The 15,915-nt window shown below is 42.1% G+C and overlaps 1 pseudogene; it reads right to left on the reverse strand.

Moving 5' to 3' along the window:
• Positions 1–9,990: 9,990 nt before the first annotated feature.
• Positions 9,991–14,714, reverse strand: LOC147423424 (GCN5-related N-acetyltransferase 8 pseudogene; annotated as a pseudogene).
• Positions 14,715–15,915: the final 1,201 nt, after the last annotated feature.

Below are 15,915 nucleotides of genomic sequence, written 5' to 3' on the forward strand. Positions count from 1 at the left end.
AAATGTATTGTTTGGTGTGCTCTAGAAGCCGGTCCATACGGCTCGTCAAAATTAGCCCCGGTGTGCGAGATATTGAAGTGTAAAGATAGAAGGTTAAGCAGATCCTCGACGGGCAGGGCAGCTGGGGACCGGTGGCCGAGGTAAATGTCAGTAGATAGATGCATAGAGCTTGAATTATGGAGCGTGCTTGTCTTCTCGAATTGCAAAATAGAGCTCTAGAGAGTAAGTTATTATCAGCTGAATATTTTCCAAGGGTCGGGTCTATGCCCACTTACCCGCATGGGAAATCAGGCCACCTAGCGCTTTTAAGGCCTGGATAGAGTTCAAGCAGATAGAGCATTCCGGGGGGAGTCAGCGGGATGTTACGGCTCATGATTCTGAGCCTCTCAAGCACCAAGATATGGCCGAGTAGAGCTGGAAGCATTTGGCAATGAAGTGCATTGAGATAATTTTCTTAGTTTTCCACCGTATCGGTAGGCGGGCCCCTCGAAGTCAAAAGGGGGCCAAAGTGAGAGAGTTTGAAGTTGAGGGCCTGATCTTTTGGCATAAGTTGGCGGCTCCATTGCCTGGCCGATGGACCTCAAATGGCAAGTGTTCAAAGCAGTGATGAAGAGTTTTTTTCCTTGGGGGGGTTTTTGGGGGCCTTGGAAGCCATTCAAAGCAGGAGGGGCCCTGCGATGCTACCACGTGGCATGGGGAAAACCCACATGCCCATGGTGGCCCTTCAAGCGGAGACTACATAGGTGGGGCCTTGACCTCCCATGGTATACAGCAAGGGAAGAGGAAGCTCCCCCTTCTGTGTGGTGATGGCAGACCCCCATGGGGTGCTATTATGGTTGTGTGCGGTGGCGTGGGGCAGCTCAGGTGGCCTATTTTGGTGGCGAGGGGCAATGCATTGCTGCACGCCCACTGAGTAGTGGCCGGTGGTTCTTGATTATTTGCAATCAATGCAATTAGCAGATGACAAGGTAGGAGCCCGTTCCCGTGACCCTTGGGACTCAACATTTTTTGAAGAGAAACCCCCCTTCCCCCCCCAATAGCAACATCGCTAATGCCATGGGGTAGGGAAGGTTTCATATGAATGTGAGAGAGAGGAGAGAGCCCAGGTAAAACAAGCAAAGGCCGAGCCCGGCCAAACCAAGGAAAAGGCAAGGTGGGAGCCAGACCAAAAGTGAAGGAGGAGAGAGAAATAGAGAGAGAGAAGGCTGGAGGGATTCGGACAGAGAGGGTCAAAGCTAGGCCAAAGAGGCACTGCAAGCCTAAGCTCCCCCATAGGGGTAAAAAAAGAAGGAAATTTTTTTTAAAAAAAAATGCATAGGGGCAATAGCAACATCGCTAATGCCCCCCCCCCCCCCCCCCCTTCAAGTGCAAAAAAGAGCAAGAGAGGGCAGATGAAAGCAAAGCGGCTACCTCCTCCCAAAGATGCCAAATGTGAATGCTAGATGGGCCAATGAAAGGGTAGTTTCCAAAGTTGAAGGCCTCCCCCTATAAAAGTCAAATTTTAATCAAATTAGGGCCTTTGTTTGTGCCGTTTGAAGCCTGCAAAGTGGTTTTCTCTGATAGACCTATCTCTTTGTATTTTTTTCTTGAAAATGGCCATGGTGATGGCAGTGCAAGTCTATGTACATGCCTTTTGAAGTGCAATTAAGCCATTGTTGCCACATCTTGTTGTTCTTTTCCGTTCCTCGCTTTTCTTTCTCTTGCTTTCATGTTTCCCCCCGGTGCCGGCTACGTGGATGTGTATGCCCCCCGAACCAAAGGTGTTTTGTGTGAGAGAGTGATATTGAGCGGCTGTGTGTGTGTGTAAGGGTGGAGACAGATCGTGGCAGTAGGTGTGCGTTGTGTGGTGGATTTGTGGAGTGTGTGAGCAGTGGAAATTGGGCAGGAAATGGTCTGCTAGATGAGAATTATTTTTTGAAGGTGTTTTCCGAGTGGACTGGGGTGTTGTGTATTGCATAGAGGACCTTGTGTTTGTGTCGGGCGTGTTTCCCATTCCCCCTCTCCATCTTCTGGTGCCCCCACGGAGGAGTGTGCTCATGCTCCTAGTTGAAGTCAAAGTGGTGATTTTGTTGATGCCAAAGGTGTGGCCTTTGAAGAGCAGGTGCTGCTTGTTAAAGTTACAAGTCAAATACATCTACTTGAATAAGGTGGGAACAAAGGCTTAAGCATGATGCTATGGTAGCATGATGACATAGTAGCTTAGGATGATGACTTGACATCATTTTGGATGGTCAATAACCCTTGCATCATCAGCTATACACGTTGAAGCATCTACAACAACCACCAAGCAGTTAGGTGGAAAGGTACCTAAAAGGTAGGAGCAGATTCAGGAGGTGCAGCAGGCAGATTTGTAGGGATGAAAATAGCCACCTACAGCTGTGATCTCGTGGAGAAATACAAAGAGAAATTGTTCTACTCCATGTGGACTATAATCCTATCAGAGAGTTTATCCTAATTCAGCTTCTACTATATTTGGTCAAGGTGCCAAGTTGGCTGCCTGCAGAGTTGCAGACTGCACACAGAGGATAACCTGCCAGCTTGGGAGCTACCTATTTGGAGATATAGCCATGATCTCTTCTTGGACTATGAAGGAGATATGTTCCCCACATAATGGTGCATCTACCTACCAAAGGGATCCACGACTTATGCTCAGCATTGAGAAATGCAGATATATAAAGATGTACCAGTACACTAGTTCGACAGAGAGAGATACACAGAGTAGAAAGACAGAGAAGCAGAGAGACAGAGAACACAGAGAGAGAGAGAGCTAAGAGACCTTGTGAGGCTTAGATCATCTTGTATAGAGTGTTTTTATCTGGGAAAACACACTCATTGTACTTGGGACTTTAACCTCTAGCTTGGGTTTAGGGATCAACCATTTAGTCTCACAGAAGTACCTATACTGTGTACCATTGGTACTTTCCGAGTACCTATCTAGGTACTTCCAGAGTACCATAACTGTCTGTTTGGTACTATTTACTCTCTGTTATTAGTACTGTTAAGACTGTGTCACAGTACCTGTATTGGTAGTCTGCAGTACCTGCATTGGTAGTTTGCAAGTACCAATATTGTATCTCAAGGAAGCTTCATCATCAATAAGATATTCCTTTCAGTATATCATTGTCTCTCTCATATATTTCAGTTAAACACTTGTCATTCTCACACATATCTTAGCACAAAGATCCATCCCTTCACTCCCCTATTTTTTAACACTGCTAGTGCTGGGGTTTCCATTGTTGCAATAGCTCCGATGACCAACAAAATTGTCAATACAAAGGGATGAGCTACCCGGCTAGGGCATGGAAACACTCACACAGTTAGCGAGCTAATCGTGGAAACACAAATGGTTAACTATACGAGGTGAGCTTCTTGGCCTATGGAGGAGCCAAGCAGCAATGAAGGGAAATCTCCATATCCACTTCCATTTACCTCTAATCAACCCAATCACACATAGTACAATTGCAAGACGCACACAACACTACTCCTATCATGCAACACACTAATGGAAAGCACACACACATAGATCTATCGAGCACCACACTCTAATCAAACCTACATGCATACACAAGCAAAAGGGGGCAATCACACAAGACTAGAGAGGGATGAACCACTAATTAGTGTAGATCTAGCTAATATAAGCATCATAGGCAATCATAAGAAGCATGAGAGAGGCATAGTGAGAGAGTATGAATCATTGATTAGTGTTAATCAAGTCCCATGAGCAAGGAGAAGCTCAAGGACTCCATAGCCACACACTTCAAGAGCTCTCACCAAAGAGTGCTCTCAACCAATGACTTGAGAACCCTAATTTCTTTTACACACTGACTTACGTACCTAGGGTAAAAATATGCAATGTCCGGGCGCCCATGGCCTTTAGGGATCCACCACTTATTGAATTTTCAACCTAGGCACAATAAACTGACCTATTGTTTACAGCTTGGAACTCCCATTGAGCCTGTAACACATTAAAATATTACAATGGCTTGAAATAAATCGAGAATTTACAATGCATGACCATTTTGGGAAAACATGGAAAATGTGTATCTCCAATCTTTACGGCTTCTTCATGTTGATCTTCAATGTGCATCCGTACGTCTTCAGTCTTTAGCAACTTTTGTTAACTGGCGTTGACTCAGTTAACATTCTCCCCTTCCGATTATAGTGCTTGTCCTTGGGCACTGTTGGAAAGTGTCCATGGAGGCAAGGGAAGTTTTTTGATTTTTTGTTGATGGGCTAGTTGTCTTCATTTATCGTTGAATCTGTTGATGAGGTTCAATTTGTTGCAGCATCTTCATTGGTCTGAACATGTCTGATGTGAGATGATGTTGCACTTGTCCGGTGTAATAGCATAATGATGAGACTTCTGTTTATTTATGAAAAGTATGTACAAGGAAGTAGAATGATGAGGTTTGAAATTAGGGTCTAATACCTGGATGACCAAAAGGAAAAAACCTAGAGGGAAAAAAGTACCTTTGGGATACGTGCATTATTGGAGTACTTATTAGCATGGCAAATATTAATAAAATACTCAAGGGAATTTTTGATGATAGATATGGAATTAAAAAAGGCAACAAATACGAGAGGGTAGCATGATGGAACATTGGTTTGCCTGTTGTGTCCACTCAAGGTGCATAGGTGAAAGCAAAAAAGAGTGTCTAATGCATATGTCCAATGACGGGACATCCTATTTATGCATACTCAAAAATGCATGGGAAACAATATGCTGTGCAAGAAGGATTTTGAGGGATTCTTCAAAAAGATGGTGTAGCTAGAAAAGCATATGACATGGCTTTGCAAGCTGGAACCCCTTTAAGAATGGTTTTCGTTGACGAAGATATGTGCTCTCATCTTACTATGCATTGTGCGTGAGTGTTGGACTCTACGACACTCCACCAATTGTAAGTTAATAGACTTCGACTCTTATGCTCATCTCATCCAACATGAGCAAAATGACTTTATATATGCTCAACTCTTCCAGCTTGGAGTGTAAGCCTAATAACTACGACTCTTAGCACATAGTTTAATATGACTTGAAGCTAATGCCTTGCTCATTTTATGGCTCATCAGCCCGACTCCGACTATGTCAAAGAGTGTTTTTTGCACCCTGGCAACTTGACCTTTTACATCCTTGTGCTTACTATAAACATTTCTTCAGGTAAAAGTAAGCTTGAATCCTGAAAAGAGGATTAGTGAAGGACCAAATTGGCATTGAAGGTTTCCTTTGCCATACCTATTTCATCATCTTCGAATATGCATTCTCATTGGTTAGGTTGTCCTTCTTTGATTGTGAAGACTCCATTATCTGTTTGATTCTCCAATTAGGCATGTTGATATGAGTCTTTGATGTTGTCGTATGCATTCGTTTACTGTCGACATCTGGCTATTGACTAGGAGCATTGGAAGACTTAGGAATCCAAATCTCTTGATGCCCTTTGTATCTCCTATGTTGACTTTTCTTCCCTCTAGATCTTGTTGAGTTTTTGAGATCTTCATGCAGGTCTGGTGTAGTTACAGTTGGATTGTGGTTGACTAGTAGCCAAATCTTTGTATCTCCTTTGTAGAATCCTTGTCTAAGAGGAATGTTCTTTGATATTCGTCTTTATTTTGTATCCTCTTGTGTATTGTGGTAGACTTCAACATCTTTCAATGTTGTTCTATTGTATAACTGCTTCTTGGGTATCCTAGGATATTGTCGTGGTTGATACCTGGTGGATCTTCTTTCTTGGGAGGGACTTGAAGTTACTTCATATGCCCTTACCTGAGGTTTTGATACCCATATCTGTGTGTTACCTCCATAGTACTCCTGTTCCTTTAAGCTCCATTGTGATGCTATCCATCCCATGTGTTTGTTTTTATGTGTTGATTTCCTATCTTTAATCCAAACTGGATCATTGAATTTGACTAAACTTCTCTGAACAAACACTTGCTTGACTTTCTTTTGCTTTCTTGAGTACTTTAGCTTAAACATCTTTGCTTTTTTGGGTGTCTCCTTAGAGGTTTTCATTGGGTTAGCAGTTGACTTGAAATTTTGAAAGCATGACTTGCTTGAAGAAGCTGATCCATGAGGGTTCTTTTATGTAGAGGCATATGCTATCACACCTTCTTTGCTAATCGATGGAGGGTCCACTTTAGCTTTACCTTTTTCTCCGAGATTTGTCTTCGGTCCTTGTGACTTTTGCAACTCTGAATCTGGCAATTGACGACTGAGGAAAACAACCTTAAAATCATTGCTTGCCAATCATAACACCAAGAATCAAGCCATCACAAAAAAAGTACATCCTTGGTTGATATAGCTTATCCTGAGGGCAACCTCACCCTCATCATGGGGGAATTGCAAAGTTTAGTTGAATATGAAGTCACTAACTTGGATGATATTGCTGAGAAATACACAGCAGCTCTAGTGAACCAAGAATTAGAGGATTATATCAAGTACTAGGATGGTGATGAAGATGAGTACCAGGACAAGGATGATGATGACAAGGATCAGGGGGATGGCACTGGAACAGATCATGACATCGATGATGATGATAATGCTTGTTAGGTAAAGGTAGTGTGCCTCATTGCACTTTGCTCGTGTCCACCGGCCAGTCTCCAACTACCCACATTTATCTCCTTCTTCTTTATACATACAAAGAATAAGGAGCTCTCACTCATTCTCACACTGTGCTCATATAGTGAGATTTGGGAGTTCCACCCATATCTTGTGTACTCTCTCTCTCTCTCTCTCTCTCTCTCTCTCTCTCTCTCTCTCTCTCTCTCTCTCTCTCTCTCTCTCTCTCTCTCTCTCTCTCTCTCTCTCTCTCTCTCTCTCTCTCTCTCTCTCTCTCTTCTCACTCTCAGCACAACCACCACATTTGCACACTCACAATTTGTATCAGATCTTTGGCGACGCGCGTGTGATAGCTTCCCGGCAAGACGGAAGCGACAGAGCTCGGCTATGGCGTCTTCAGCTCGTCGAAGGTGGATACAGCTTGACGGTGTCAGATCTCAGCTTAGGCATGTATATTCAGCTTTTATAGATCTTTCATAGCAAGCCATTACTGAATTCTGGAAAAAAAGAGCAGGAACAAGAAGTGTTGCAGCTCGTTTTTACTGTTTTTGGCTCCGGAAACAGTGTTTCTTGTATATCTCTATCACACGAAGTTGGATGCATATGATCTAGGAGTATAGGTTGAGGTGTTGGCACATTCCAGATGCAATGGTGATGTCCATTCTCTGAAATTATTCTCTAAATTACAGTAGGTGCAACATCAACAAGTTTATGCTATGTTTTTGGGTCAAAAATGGAGGTTTTTGGCATATCTCTCACACCCAGACTCGGATACATGTGATCTAGGAGTCTACCCTAAGGTTTTGGCACATTCCAGACGTGGTGTTCATATCAAAATTTTGAAATTCTGAGTGCTTAATTTTCTACAACAGCCTCTCAACAATCTCGATATATTGAGGTTTTGTAGATTATGATTCCGACAATGTAGAGAGTGGTGCGGTTTGCATCTTTGGGCTATGTATGGCACATTGTGGTGCTATTTGAGAGAGAATTCATCTTGATTTTGCGTATTCAAGTGATAATTTGGGATGTGACTTTGGGATCGTTACACATCCAGATACGGTTTCATGCACATTGTTTGACTGTGTGGGGCATTTCAAAGAGCTTTTTTAGCACGATTTTGTGTAGCTTCATGCTATGTATGCATTATGCGGATACAGTTTGAGATAGCCGTAGCTTGCAGGTAGCAGGTTTACAGGTTTTGAGAGTTTTTTGGATAGATACACGTCCATAGAGCTACTCGATCAGGAGTGAGCTAGTTTGCCAAGCTTTTGGCATTTACATGTAGACCATTTATGGATTTTGCTATTGAGACAGTGTCTATTGTCATCCGTATTTGGTAAGATTTTTTGAGTATTTGCTCAGTTTCCAGGGAAAAATCTATCGGATTTTCTCCAAATTATTGGCATGGTTTATGTGTATTCGCAATTTGCTCTCTGATGCTATATTGGTCAATATATTTCCACTTTGAGAGTGATCGAGTGTTTACTCTCACTTTTGATAGGTTCTGCCAATTTGGACATGGTTCGGTGTTCTTCTATCCACTCTCGCAGGAGTGAGGATTTGTGTATGCTTGTGTGGCTACAATACATGCTAGTCACAGGTTTCACAGGTTTTTGCAGATTTCTGTAAGGAATTTCTCTTGTGGGACGTGTTTTGAGCTAGTTTCCTCTCTACTTGCATATATGGTTATGCGCTTTACACTCGTTTGAGCAGTTTGTCCATGTTTATGCTTCCAAGGTTCACAGATTGTGGAGTTGTTTTATGCATATGTGAGTATTGATTTTGATGCAATTGATCATGATTTTGAGCATTGTGTAATGGTCGAGTTACCTCCCACTTTGTTTGCCATAGTTTTGGCATGGATATGGAGACACTCTAGGTTAGAGGCAGTTCTCACTCACGATTGCGACTAACATGTTGGCAATGCGGCCACGATGGACATATTAGGCATTGTTGCTTCAGGCGTATAGTGAAAGAGGAAGATGCATGGTGCTACTATGAGGACAGATGCTAGAGAGTATGCATGTGACGGGGATGTCACTTTTGAGTCTAGCTTGCCTTCAGACTACTTTGTGTCTTGGGATAGCACATTGTCTACACATTTTCTACTAGACGAGCATGTAGTTTTTCACGTGATTCCACGTCGTGATTTTTTTTTCTCTTTCTCTAGTGGGAGACTTGGTTATGTGAATTTTGTAGATGGTTCAACATATGACATAGGGGGTGCTAGAGATGTATGCATGTCTTTACCTAGAAGTGCATTTATTATTCTACGAGATGTACATTATGTACCAGGACTCAGCCACAGTCTTATTTCAGTGGAGCCATGTAGATCGTCACTCGATACCTCCATTAGGAGTGTCATCGTAGCTCTAGCCCTAGTGATATGCATGCTGCATCTAGTGGCATAGGTTAAGAGCCGTCTTCTCTCACCTCTTGTATATACTAGCTGTAAGCTAGTCTTCTTGCCACTTATGGGCACACAACATTTAGTGGGAGAACGCTAGATAAAGGCAGTGTGCCTCACACTGCTTTGCTCGTGTCCGTCGGCCAGTGTTCGATTGCCCATATTTATCTCCTTATTCTTTATACAAACAAAGAATAAGGAGCTCTCACTCATTCTCACATTGTGCTCATACAGTGAGATTTGGGAGCTCCACCCACATTCTATGTACTCTCTCTCTCTCTCTCTCTCTCTCTCTCTCTCTCTCTCTCACACACACACACACACACACTCTCTCCGCACACGCATCACATTCGTGCACTCAACAACTAGATTGATTCCACATATTTTCCTAATAATATTGATTTCCACTACAAAAATTTTACTATCTTGGAGATTAAAAGCACACTATGGATTACATTCACACATTCAACAATCAAACGGTCTAAGTCACCATTCCAAGAGGTGGTATGTACCTTCGCATATTGAGCACTACTATAATGGTCTAAGACACCATGCTATGAGGCAACAAGGGAACGCATAGTACATCAAACAAAGAATCACTTGAAGTTGAAGCAAAAAAGGTTAAGACATGCATTAAGTGTTTGGGGTTGGTTGCCAAAAATAAGGATCATGGCATTCAGTGCACAATGGATAATCAACACTACATGACGATACGTGACAAATGGAAGAACTTGAGAAACAAGATATTAGGATGGATAAAAACCATAGGTCTCTTGAGTGATGAAGACTAATTAAGAGTCTTCATGATTTATCTATCTTGTTAGTCCCTACACTCAAAAAAGTAAAGGATAACCTTATACATTAATTGCCCCCAAATACTAAATGTTTACATATAACAAAATTGAATCCAATTTGCACATTTTGACAAGTTACAAGGTCATGAAAACCTACGCTTGCAAAGCCAAAATGAGCTCTCCAAAACACCAAACGGCAGGTGCGCACGAATATCACTTGCAGAGCCATGCAAAATTTATGGTTTGCATTTATCCAAAGTTTCACCGGTGAGATGACAGATTTCTCCATTTAGGAAGTAAGTTGGCACGAATGCCCTCATAAAACTTGATAGCATTCACATTCCAATCCAAGACACACCATTCAACTCTACCATAATCCAGTGCCACAGCCAAGCGGGCGACGCTTTTCAACAAGATGGTGTCAAAGCCTTGACCGCAATAGCACTCTCTCACATACAAATATTCAATCTAGAAGCCAGGCCTGGCAGGAGTAATTTGGAAAGAAAAGCACAAAACCTGCAATGGTGCGGTCCTCTACAGATTTGAAAGCACGGGCATGAGAGTCTTTGATGGGCAACTTCCAAATGATGTTATGGGCAGCTCCATGAGGATTGTGAATGTCTGAGAGGAAACTCTTCAATGGGTTGTCTGTAGAGGAAGAGTTATGTGATAGGTCCTCTGCGGATGCATGTGGGTGTTCACCAGAAGAGGAGATCTCAAGGAGGAGGACTGTGTGGCCTTGCAATTGCGCCTGCTTAAAGAGAGTTGCTTCCACTTTTGTGATAGGTGCAACGCACATCTCTGTAAAGCGTTCAAACTCAGCTAGTTGCTGGATGAGGGCCATCACGTGCGGCATGTCTTCTCTCCGTGCCATCTGCACATGTGCGCTCACTAAGCTACCTACCTAAACTCCACCATTGATCGCTAGGGTTGCACAAATTCAAAGTAGCAACTTGCAACTTATTACAAGGAAGCTCACTGTACTCTAGCTTGTGGGCCGTTGCTTGCTAGGGTTGTGCAAATTCAAAGTAGCTTTTGTAAAGCATGGCCCACCTTGTCCACCTGGCCCACCTTGTCGATGTTCTAATGGAGATGGAGTTCTCTAGCGGGATATTCAAATACTTTAATGAAAAATTAACCAACTTAGAAAAAGTATAGTCTGATGTAGTCACGATGCTTCAAAGCATCTCCACACACCTAGATGCATTGAAAACCTCTTCAGTTGTCTCTCCTCTTCCTTGTAGTAGGAGGACACCAACAACAGGAGTGAGTGTAGCCTAACCCATAGTTAGAAGAGTCCAAGCCGATGCGCCTGCAGGGCCATCCGTAGAGACAACCTCATTTCTACTCAAGGATTTTAAATTGCCTAGCTTTACAGAGAGAGGAACAAAGATTCTGAGATTATGTTCCTAGCAAAGTGGTCAAAGATGCATGCACCACGGAAGCAGTAGCCATGTGTATACCATAGAGGCTAGCTTCTTGTGGCATACAAGTGGTGAATGAGCTAGGCAATGAAGAATAGAGAAAGTGGGAGTTATGGGACAAGTGGTCGATGGGAATCAAGTCCCTAACTCAGTACATCTTAGACTATAGAGATATAGTACTCAAGTTAAAAGGAATTGATGCATTCCAGACTTTACGAGGCTTCAAGAGGGGCCTCTTAATGATTGTCTTGAGTACGTTGAGCCTCTCACTACAAGAGGTTATGTACGTTTTTATATTCCCCAATGTCGTTAAGACCGTCGTTAATAGCGTCGCTATGAGAACGTAGCTATGAGCGTCGCTATAACCATCGCTATATCCATTGCTATATCCATCACTATACACATTTCTATATAGTGACGCATATAGTGACGATTATAGTCCTTTTGTAGCGATTCTTATAGCAATGTAATAGAACCTTATATAGAGACGCTTATAGCAATGTCCGAGAGTAAAAAATTTTAGGTGGTAGGGCATTGAATGCCCTACCACCCATCAACCATATTGAATGTTTCCAAAATAGAGTAAAGCTAAATGAATCCAAGATAAGCCCAGATTCACCTTTGAAAAAAAGTGCAAGATATAGACCCAAACAAGACAATATAACCATTAACTCCATCATGCATAGTATTGTTTGTAGAATAAAGATACAAAACTAACAAAAGTACTTGGACAAAAGTAAATCAATGACAATTATACACAACATAGGGCAAATCACTTGATTGTTAAGCTTTGCAAATGTCATAGTTACAACACAATTGTCACTATTGAGAAAATACATGGTTTTCCAATAGTTACAAAAAGATGTATACATGTCATCTCATTATACATGCTATGACAAAAGGAAACTAATGCTATCTAGCTACGGCTAGAGTGACATCTAATCAGACGTCTCATCACGTCCAAACGGCATATCAGTCGGATTCTATAGAAAAAAACATTAAGACGTACTTTCTGTAAGTATAACATATAAATACTAAACAATCTATTTTCTTCGCATATCATTAAAATACAACAAATGTAAAAGAGTAAAGTGAAATACTAACCATGTCACCGGGAGAACTCAGAATGTCCATTAGAGCGTTTAAGCCCTTTTTGCCTATGTACTCGCACTCGTACGGTGTGGGGTCACGTCCTGCACCATCGACCACTGTTCAAAACATACAAAGAATCCATTATGTTAGAATTTAAAAGTACAAATAGATGTAGCTACCAAACCTAAAGAACAATGAAAAAAAACTCACAAAATTTACCTCAAATGATGCCACCCATCGCTCCCTAAATGGTGCGAGCTCCCTGCCTCTACTCGCGCTTTGGCTGCCTCCTTTTGTTGCTTCCACTTGTCAAGATTCTCCCGTGTTGCTCGCTTTGCATTCTTCCAATCTTCTTTGGCCAACCAATCTGGTTTGTTCCACCCATGCTTTATTGCTTTTTGTACTTCAAAATGCTTATGCTTGCAGTATTCGGGCATTCGAACCTTCATCAGGTCTTCATTGAAGCGCTCATCCCAACTTGACATAGGAAAGTTGTCATGCAGCATGTTGATGACTCTGTCTTTTAATTCATTTGGAACTTCACTCCAAATGTTTAGTATGTAGTGTCTACATACCTGAGAGAAAAGACCGCGCATGCACAAGATCACTTTCTTGCCTTCGTCATCCATGATGATGCCACCACTGATGTCGATCGAGTACGGCAAGCCCTCTCGCCTATGACGCATGAACCTGGGTGTCTTGGCAAGGGGTCTCTAGTGGCGTTTTGATGGGGGTACGGACGTCAGGTGTCTCCACTAGAGTCTGGGCCCCAAAGCAAGGATTGTCGTCTGAGGTGACTCCCGAAGGAGTATCTAGTGGTGTGTAGCCAGGAACGGCCGATAGCCGCACAAAACCTGAATAGATGGTGATTCCATGGCTGGCGTGGGGGCGGGCAAAGCAAGGGAAGGTGAGGAGCCTTGTCAAACACAAGGCAGTGTCAAGGCATCAGTGGCGGCATCCCCACAACCACTGCCACCTCCACCACTAGCGTGTCGGTGCCTAGATGAGTGTGAAGATTGTCTCGTCACAACTGAATCTTTGGAGCACATTGAATGCTCCAAAACAAAGGGAGACGTTGAAGGACTGGAACAATGTGATGGTTCTCTAGAGCGATGATGCTTCTCCTACCACCTCCTCTGCTGGAGTGACAAAGAAGAAAGAAACGCATCATCATCCATACCTACATTAAACACACGAACATTTAATCTTAATATTAAATGGAGAAGAAAACATGGACAAGCTATAATCTATACTATAGAAAATATGTGTAGAGAGAGAGAGAGAGAGATGACCCATAAAGGGGTTCCTATGTAGAGATATTCATGTGAAGTTCTTGTGAATTTGTCTCCCATGTGCATTCTACGTATCTTGTAAAAGCATTGCGCTCTGAGTGCGATGGAGACTGAGGCTGCAATCGCGAAGGAGGTGATTCATCTCTGGTCATAGATGTCGCTCGTCCCTCCACTAGATCTAGTTGATCGGGTGAAAGAGACGCTAAGAAGCACTACTCTAGCCCCAGCAGTAGTGATTCTTAGTGTCTCTTTCACCTGATCAACTAGATCTAGTGGATGGACGAGTAGCATCTATGAGCAGAGACGGATCACCTCCTTCACGATTGCAACCTCAGTCTCCATCGCACTCGGAGCACATTGCTACGTTCGAATATCAAACTTTCACGACACACCAAGAAGTGTTGTTTCTTGTGAGAACATACTTGGAGCATACCTGGTGTGGACACAATGACGATTAAACATAATTTAAATTTCTCAAGTATAGCTTATGGCTTTAAGAGGTCTCTCTCTCATCCTCAAATAGCTCAGCATAACTCCCTATATCTATATAGAGCTCTCCATTTAAGCAGATTTTCTTCGTTTCATTTTGTAGATCCTCTGCATGCATCCCTTAGAGAGTACCAACTTGATGCTTGTCTGGCACAACCGCAGCGGCTTCTGACTGAGCATCTTCTCCAATCTCCTCCATTGATGCCGCTGTGATTGGCACATGGTAGCTCTCATATGTTTGTGCACTAGAAGGGGCTACCTCTATGATGTACCACCAGTTTGATGCAGACTTTTTAGAATGAAATATCACCTACCAGAGCCACATAACTTACATGAGAGCTTCCAAGCACATAACTTCTAAAATTGGATGTTAACTATTTACAGACTTACTTGTTCACAATGCTCAGGTAGTACGAAAGTGTCTCTTAGGTCGGTCCTTTTTTTAGTTGAATCTACCTCAAGAAAACCAGACTCTCCTTTGCATACAGTAGTGTTGCGACCCTCCATGTTTATCTTGAACCATTGCATGTCAAACAAGTCGGTAAAAAATCCTCTATAATTGATCCTCAAAATCTCTTGTAGTGTGCCAAAGTAAGTGAGTTCTGCCACCACAAGATCTGCATCAGAGGACCGTCATCGACTAGACTCTTCAAATTTTGCCATGATTCCACAATCTTGAGTAAAACGCTTTTTGTCGATCCGTTCCACCCTAAAATGTCAACCTTTACACCATGATGTTGTGTATGACTTATACTACAACTAACAAAGGTTATGGATGACCGTTCAAACATCTAGAAAGTTGCTAGTCGTACATTGCAAAACTTACCTTCGTCGCGCAACCCCGGGAGTACTCCCACTCCTCCTCAATCACTTCTTCAGTGCACTATTGTGCGCTTTTCCATTGGTTGCGCAACCATATTAAGCTCATGAATGTTGGTAGGCTCTCTAGACACTCTAGATAATGCATCAGTGGTTGTCTTCCCCGTCTCCATCCGATTCATGCCCTTTGTCGCTCTTGCTTTGCATCCTCCTATTGTGAAATCCACTTTGTCACTCTCGTCTTTATTGGTCAATGCCTATATTTGTGGATACGAGAAATCCACACATCGACGTCTACGTGATAGTGCATGTAGTGAAAAAAACCCCTTTGCCTGTTCTCTAGCTATAGAAATTCACAGCATCTTAACATCTCTTCACATCAGATCCTTGTTCAAGGGATTACTTACCACATTACATGTTGGCCTCCAATCTGAGTATCATACCATTGAAAGCTTTCCAACTTAAGGTCGTATCCATAGAGAGGAAGAGAGGGATCATCACCGTTCGCCTAACTCTAAATTTTTCCGTAATCCCGGTAGGTAGACTTTAATATAAAAACTAAATCCAAAATCTAACCTAATTGAACATATGGTGATTCTGAGCTAATTGAACATGGTTAGTGGGTGAGTTAATAGATGTCAGATTCTGATGGGAATATACATATTGTTGTGTACCTAGTGTTTGATCTTTGGGAAAAGCCTTCATTGACATGCCCTCAAATCTAACCTAAATCTAATCTAACATAATCTAGATCTAATCTAATCTTAAACTCAACATAAACCTAAATCTAATCTAGTCTTAAATTTAGCCTAAACCTAAATGTAATCTAACTTAAATCTAGATCTAATCGAATCTTAAATCTTGTCTTAATCTTAAATCTAAATCTAATCTAATCTTAAACTCGATCAACATAAACCTAAATCTAATCCAATCTTAAATCCTAAACCTTAATGTAATCTAGCTTAAATCTAACCTAACTAATCTTAAATCTTGCCCTAATTTTAAATCTAACTTAAATCTAAATCTAACATAATCTAAACTCAAC

The sequence above is a fragment of the Adiantum capillus-veneris genome, chromosome 26, assembly GCF_014529385.1.
Source record: "Adiantum capillus-veneris isolate H3 chromosome 26, ASM1452938v2, whole genome shotgun sequence".
Lineage (NCBI taxonomy): Eukaryota > Viridiplantae > Streptophyta > Polypodiopsida > Polypodiales > Pteridaceae > Adiantum > Adiantum capillus-veneris.